Source organism: Myodes glareolus, chromosome 18, assembly GCF_982192425.1.
Source record: "Myodes glareolus chromosome 18, mMyoGla1.1, whole genome shotgun sequence".
In the NCBI taxonomy this organism is placed as follows: domain Eukaryota; kingdom Metazoa; phylum Chordata; class Mammalia; order Rodentia; family Cricetidae; genus Myodes; species Myodes glareolus.
In genome coordinates, this window is record NC_142043.1 from 23,621,374 (window position 1) to 23,629,034 (window position 7,661).

At 40.7% G+C, this 7,661-nt stretch overlaps 1 pseudogene; it reads left to right on the forward strand.

Moving 5' to 3' along the window:
• Window positions 1-3,780: 3,780 nt before the first annotated feature.
• On the forward strand, window positions 3,781-4,151 carry LOC125397949 (small ribosomal subunit protein eS25 pseudogene; annotated as a pseudogene).
• Window positions 4,152-7,661: the final 3,510 nt, after the last annotated feature.

The window sequence follows — 7,661 nt, forward strand, 5'->3', positions numbered from 1 at the left end:
AAATTTTTTAAAAAGTTCAGTGTGTAACGGTCTGTCCTGTCCCTTTAAGAGACAAGCCCCACCTCTCCCTCCCCATCTGCTGAGGCAAGCAGGCCTTCCTTCTGCTTCCAGTATGAGTTCTTTCCTTTCTGTCTCTCTCCCAAAGAGGTAGCATGCTTCTCCTCTTCCCTCCCTCCCCTCTCTGTTTGTCTGCCTCTCTCTGCTCTTCCCCCTTCTCCCCTTCCCCCTTCCCTTCCATAACCCACTAAATAAATATACAACCTCACTCTGCATGGCATGCCTATCTGTCTTGGTCTCTCACATGCTGCACAGGTCCCAGGCCAGCTCCCTTCGTGGCCCATTGTGGTCTAGTGCCCCTGCCCACTGCTGCCACTTGGGGACCTGCAGCATTTTATTTTTACCATAACACAGTGTAGAAAATAAGCACATACAAATGGAGAGGAAATGAAGGTGGGGAGGGATTTTTATGAGTAAGTTTTGAGTGCAAAGCCTGAGTGTTTCCGAGTAACAGCAGGAATAGAAAAAATAGCATTAGTTGTGGATGTGGATTGAAGTGTTTCCTAATGATGACAGGAGTATCATGGACTGATTTGATCTGATTTGATCAAGTATATCACAGCTGTAATCTATGAAGACTAAATTTTGACCATGAAAGATAAGAACTTTTGGTGTCAGACATCAAATAAGTGTCTTTTAGTGCTAACTGACCTTGACACTAGTATTCTGGCTCTGGAGATATGTTTCAGGTTATCCTGGCAATCATACGAAGTAAAATTGATCTTTCAGCCTCCAGGCTAACCTGCAGCGACCATGGAAAACGACAATTCTAAAAATTACACCTGTGACAAAGTTATACAATGTCAACCGCAGCTCTCCATTTCTCATGAGTGCTATCCCTTGCTATGTGATAATATTCTAATCAAATGCCGAGAAGAACTAATGGATTACTACAAATTATCAACTGTAAAATTCATTATAATGGAAAAAGAACTCACAAAGCAGGGGAAAGAATGTCGTCAGGAGTAAAGTCATTCTGATTATTAGCCATCAGAGAACGTCTCCTTGAGTGGAATCATGCTCACAAAGAGGGCAGCTGTTAAGGTTCTAAATCATCAAAACAGAACTCAGAAACCGGTGAAGCAGCTTAAGACTTTTACCCAGGAAATATGATCAAGAATGAATTGCACATTAAAAATAAACACTCTCTTCAACTCCCCAAAATAAAAGCTAGACAGAAGTAGGTGAAAGACTGAAGAGGGAGTCGTTTCCATCTGGCGAAGGGACAGTTTGAAGAACCCATCTGCAGAAGTAGGTTTTTCATATGCCAGACAGGAAATGAGGTCTTGCCAGGATAGCAGTGACATTTCCCCCAAGTATCAAGTGATTTTTTTCTCTCCCCATATCCATTGTCTTAGTCATTGGTCTATTGCTGCGAAGAGACACCATGATCAAGGAAATTTTTTTAAATTTCTTTGCCACCTTACTTATAGTTTCAGGGCTTTGGTCTGTAATTATTACAGCAGGAAACATTGTAGCAGGGATAATGGAGGTAGGTAGTCACGGTGCTGGAGAAACAGTTAAGAGTTATATCCTGATCTATAGGTCAAGAAAGAGAGAGAGAGAGAGAGAGAGAGAGAGAGAGAGAGAGAGAGAGAGAGAGAGCATGCGTTCATGGTATAGAGTTTTAAAATTTCAAAACCCACCCCACCCCTACCACCAGTGACATACCTCCTCCAGCAAGGCCATACCTGCCCCAGCAAAGCCACGCCTCCTAATCTTTCTCATTTTTTCAAATAGTACCACTTCCTGGTGATTATAAATTTAAATAGTTGAGCCTATGGGGAACATTCTTATTCAAACCACCATGTCAATGTCTAGAGAAAGGTATCAGTTTATGACTTTGGCAGTACCTGGGTGGTACTCGTTCCTCTATCCTTCCCATTAGGGCCTGATGTAGTCATACTTATCCTTCATCTGGCGAAGGACGGCGATACAGACGGAGCCCCACATTGGAGCACCGGACTGAGCCCCTCAAGGTCCAAATGAGGAGCAGAAGGAGAAAGAACATGAAAAACGAAATCAGTACTGCGAGGGATGCTATCACCCACTGATACAAGGGAACGGATCTAATGAGAGTTTACCAAGGCCAGTTGGACTGGGACTGAACGAGGACGTGATCTAACCAGATTCTCGGAATTTGGCCGGATTCTCTGACTGTGGCTGGCCCGAAGTCTTTCTGAAAAGCCATTGACTATGATACTGGGACCTGTTTCCTCTGCATATTCTGGATTTTGGGGATCCAGTCTGTTTGGATACTCACCTTCCTGGACCTGGAGGGAGGGGGGAGGAACTTGAACTTCCCACAGGGCAGGAAACACTGACTGCCCTAAGGGACGAAGAGGGAGGAGGAGAGGGAGTGGGGGGAGTGGGAGGGTGTTGGGAAGAGGGGAGGAAATGGAAACTTTTTTAATTTAATAAAATTTACTCTCAAAAAAAAAAAACTCTTGGAGTTCCTGAGATAGTCTTGTAAACAGTCCTAAGTAGAAGCTCAGTGAATAAATCTTATACACATTTTATGCAATACACTATCAAGAGCTTGAAGGAAGGAACTAAGCCTTCTCTTTGTTTACATTCTTTACAGCATAAAAGATTTAATAAATTTAAATAGATGTTTGTTACAATGGGATCCAGCAATGCTACTCCTAGTATCTACCGAAAGAAACCCAAGTTACCAAAAGCAAGGCTTCCTGCATGCCTGGTATTATGAAATTGATCACAAGAGCTAAAGGCCAAACCTAGATGCCATCAACCTATGAAAGAATAAAGAAAATGTAGACACGCACAATGAAGTGGTATTGACCCATAAGGAAGAATAAGATTCTTTTGTTCGTAAGAAACTGCAGAGAACTAGAGATCGTCTTACTAAGTCAAATAAACCAACTTCACCACAACAAAGAGTGCACCTTTCTCCATGTGCAAAATTTAACTGTGTGTGTGTCTGTGCCTGTGCCTGTGTGTGTGTGTGTGTGTGTGTGTGTGTGTGTGTGTGTATGTATGTGTGTGAAGGCAGCAGAAAGATAGAGTAAAGGATTGTGGGTCATGGTCATATATGTGGGTCATGGTCATATGTGGGTCATATATGTGGGTTTATATAAATAACATATAAACACGAAAATGTTGCAATGAATATACACTATTTTTAAAAGCTTATTGGATACTGTTTGCATTTTAGAGACATTACTTTAGATAGACTTGTGATCCCTTGGTGACTAGGAAAGTTACAAGCCAAAATAGTCTATATCCATGACAACGAATTTAAAGAAAAAAACCCCCACAGATTTGTAAATGGACATTTTTTGTGTCCTTAAATCTGTTATTAAGGAGCATAGGCTCTAGGTGCTTGCACTAACTGCCAATTTTAAGATGCAAATTTCACTCCCCATTTGTGGAGTTGCTATTAGACCAAGTGAGGTAATAGGCAGGACACCACATTGTACAGTGTAAGCCTGTCACTGAGGTGTGCATATTTCTCATTGCACCAACCGGGACTAGCTTTCTGGAATGTGTCAAACTTAATCATAGAAAGCCTCCTTGGTTTTGTAAATTAGTGAGGGTGTGGCCACACCTACCATTTACATACTGACGAAGAGGTCCTCTTCAAGTTCCCAAGCTCTTCACAGAAAAGACAATCCACTCATTCACACTACAAACAATCGCTTAAGAAGGTAAAGAAGCTTTTTTCCGACATTTTAGGGAGGCTGCAGTGGTCGCCACCACTCTCCGAGCTTCATCATGCTGCCCAAGGACGACAAGAAGAAGAAAGATGCCAGAAAGTCGGCCAAAAAAGACAAAGACCCAATAAATAAGTCTGGTTGCAAGACCAAAAAGAAGTGGTCCAAAGGCAAAGTTCGGGACAAGCTCAACAATCTAGTCCTGTTTGACAAGGCTACATACAACAAACTCTGTAAGGAAGTTCCCAACTATAAACTTACTACTCCAGCTGTGGTCTCTGAAGACTGAAGGTCCAGGGTTCCTTGGCCAGGGCAGCCCTTCAGGAGCTCCTTAGGAAAGGGCTTATCAAGCTTTCTTCAAAGCACAGAGCCCAAGAAATTTACATCAGAAACACCCCGGCTGCTGGTGAAGATGCATGAACAGGTTCAATCAGCTGTACATTTGGAAAAATAAAACTTTATTAAATAAAAAAAAAAAACATGTAACACTCTTAATCCAATGCCTGGCACATGCACTGTGCTCACTGGAAGCCATTTTCCCTCTTTCTCTTCTAGTTCTTCCTCGTTGGCCCCTCAGAGGTGTAGACAATGAACAAGAATCTTCAGGGAAGGAGCCAACGCTACTACAGTGTCAAAAGAAACCAAACCTCCCAAGTTATAGTCATGACTTCTTTTTCCCATAATGAACTTCACCTGAGTGCCTGCAGGGTTTCACGTCGCTGGGTAACGTAGCTAGCTTTAAAAGACCAAAGACTTGACGGGGATGGGGTGGGGGCACTCTGACAGATAACGTTACTTGCCTTCTAAATCTTACTTCTTTTATGATTACTCTGGGATTTAATTTCTTTATATAACACATGACATCACAGGTAGGGTTGAGAAATAAAGGAATTATGAAGAAGATTAATAGACAACATGCTGTCTCTAGAAGTAAAGGGAATGGCGGGACAGCTCGGCTGGTCGAGGGACTTGCTCTGCGCGTGCTAGGGACTGGGTTTGGTCTCTGAAACACACACAGAGGTGGAAAAAAAGAACCAGACTCGACAAACTTGTCCTCTGACTGTATGTCCCTCCTCCCAATAAAAAGTAAATAATTTGTTAAAGGTGGGATTAGGAGGGGAGATGAGATTAGAAAGGGTGACCGGCGAGTCTGAAATTCAGAGTACATCCTTCATTGAGCCCTTGAATTCAGGCGCTCTGGAGGGCTGGAAAATCAAGTACAGGCAACTGCAGAGCGCCATCTAGTATTGGTTGCTAGAACTGCAGCTGCGTTTCTGACCGGCCAGAGGGGAAATTTACTTCGCTGTTTAGAATTCTTTAATTATTAAGGTGTTGAATTACAGGTGTTGCCTTGCTATGGCCACAGAGGGGGCAGCCTTCTCTGAAACAGCCGATGTTCAGTTGACAATTTAGAGTTTCTCGTGAAAAATAAATAAGCTACAAACAGATGACAGCATTCGAGGTTGTGCGTGCAAGACGACTTCAACGCACTCGTAACGACCTCTTTCCACAGCTTATGAGACAGCTGTGGAAGTCTGTAGTAAGTTTAGTTTTGGTGCGTAAATTCGAGTATATTTTAAAAACATAGTATTTTTTAAAAATAAAGTTGGCCTTTTATAAAAAGAACAAGGTTTTATTTAACAATTTTAATTCCCAAAGTACATTTTGATTTTAATTTTAAAAATTAGTTTGAATTTTCTGAAAATAACCTACAACACACAATAATCCCATCATCTTAATTTCTCCTTGACTTAGCAATCACATTATTTCAGATAACTGTATGTAGACTCTGTATTGACACACAATCTGGAACCACCGGGAAGGGAGTCTCAGTGAGGGACTACCTCGATTAGATAGTTTATGGCCATGCCTGGGTTTAGGTCCTAGATTTAAAACCAAACAGAAAACGAGCCAAGCAAGCATGCATGCATTCATGTCTCTCTGCCCCATAAATGCTATGTGACCAACTCGTTTGAACTCCTGCCACTGCGACTTGGATCTGGGATCTGAAATGGATTCTTTGTCCTCCAGGTTGCCTTTGTCTGGGTATTTTACCAGAGCGACTGTTGAGATTAAGACAGTCCCTGTCCTAATTCAGTTCCTATCGCTGTGATGAACACACGATCGGAAGCAGCTGAGGGAGAAAAGGGTTCTTTTCAGGTAACAGTTCATCACTGAGGGGTCAAGGCAAGGACTTTGGAGGCAGAAACGGAAGAAGAGACTAAGGACGAACATCATTTACTGGCTTGCTCTCCATGTCTTACTTGCTTGATTTTTAAAAAATACTATCGACAACCCTGTCCCAAGGTGGCAACGCCAACACTGGGCTGGACCCTCCCACATTAATCATTAATCAAGAAATTGCCCCCACAGGCTATTCTACAGGACAATCCAATCGAGGTTTTTCTCAACTGACTTTCCCTCACCTGAATGATGCTAGCTAGCTTGTGTCAACTTGAGAAAGAAAAAAGATACTAGCCAACACAGTATGATTTTGATTAATTTGGACATTCCTCTAGTTTAGTTTACCAAGCATATGTAAATATTGTGAAAAGATTAAAAGAATAGGAATGTTGGTTGTTATTTGAGATTTTTGATTGATTGGTTGGTTTTTTGAGATAGGGCCTAACGTCATAGTCAGAGTAGCCTGGAGCTGGGATCCTTCTTCCTCAATTGCTTTGGTCCTGAGACTACAGATCTGTGGTACTCTGAGTGACCAATGCCATATTTTTCCGAGAAGGACTTTTAGAAGAATGAATCTACAGACTCAGTCAGTCAACTTGAACTTCCTCTTTTAAAAAGACTTTCTTCACAATACTCTTGTTAAATTTCCATATAAACTTCTAAATTTCTCCTTAGTTAAAATGAGCATTATCACCTTTAATCTGACAGAAAATCTCTTTAATAGTTTGCCTAAATAAATTACATGTTATATTGGTGATTCAAAAGCATAATGCTTTGACTTCATATAGTATTGTAACATCTCAAAGACACTAAATCTCTCATTATAATGGAATCACTTCTCTGACAGTAAACGTCATGTAACAAATTACTTAACCACTTCAATCGTTTTCCTTTTCTATTCTTCAATTGTTCTCTTTATAATTAATTGAACTTCAAGGACATTTTTTTTTCTTTTTACTGTTGTAGTTGGAAATGCATTTGTCTATCCAGAGAAACAGTTATCATTGGTGCTGATGTTCTGTGGTTATTGGAAGGAAATCATCCTAACATGCAGACCCTGCTGTTTTGACTCCAGCCCTTCTCAGGGCTGCTGTACGGGTCCTCTGTCCAATGCCCTCCCCATGCTGTGTGCTACAAGGCAGTAAACTAATCTGTCAGTTATTTTTCATTACCTTTTAAAATCAGTTCTAGCCCTGTAAGAGTGTATCCTATTGTTTGCATCCATAAAAACCATATTTCCAGTCTTCTCTAAAATATTGCTTAGGGTTCAGATTCTACCGAGTGAGTTTCAGGTTAAAAAAAAAAATGTACCTGTCAGATAGCAAGAGGAAAATTTAGGTGGCAGCTAAGGGGGACATGGTCAGTCACTGGTTTTCCAGATAAGGCAAAACTTAGTTCTGTAGAATATTTTAGTGAAACTGACAGGTATAAACACTCTTCTGTTTTCAAATTGGCTGTTAGTGTTCCAGCAAAAATCTTAAATGTCAAGAGCTAAAATTATTTGTTATTCAAATTAAAATATGTATATAAGGCTTAGCAAAGTATCATTACATATGTTATTTTGAAAAAGTGATTAATTCAGACGTGTTTTCCTCCCAGAGAGAATCATTGTCATTTTTTTCTGATAATACAGAAACTGCATTTGGTTATATAACTGCCACCAAATTATTTTTGATGTTTTAACCTAGAAAGGCAACTCAAAAATATATTAATCCCGTATAACATATACAAAATATATGCCACCCC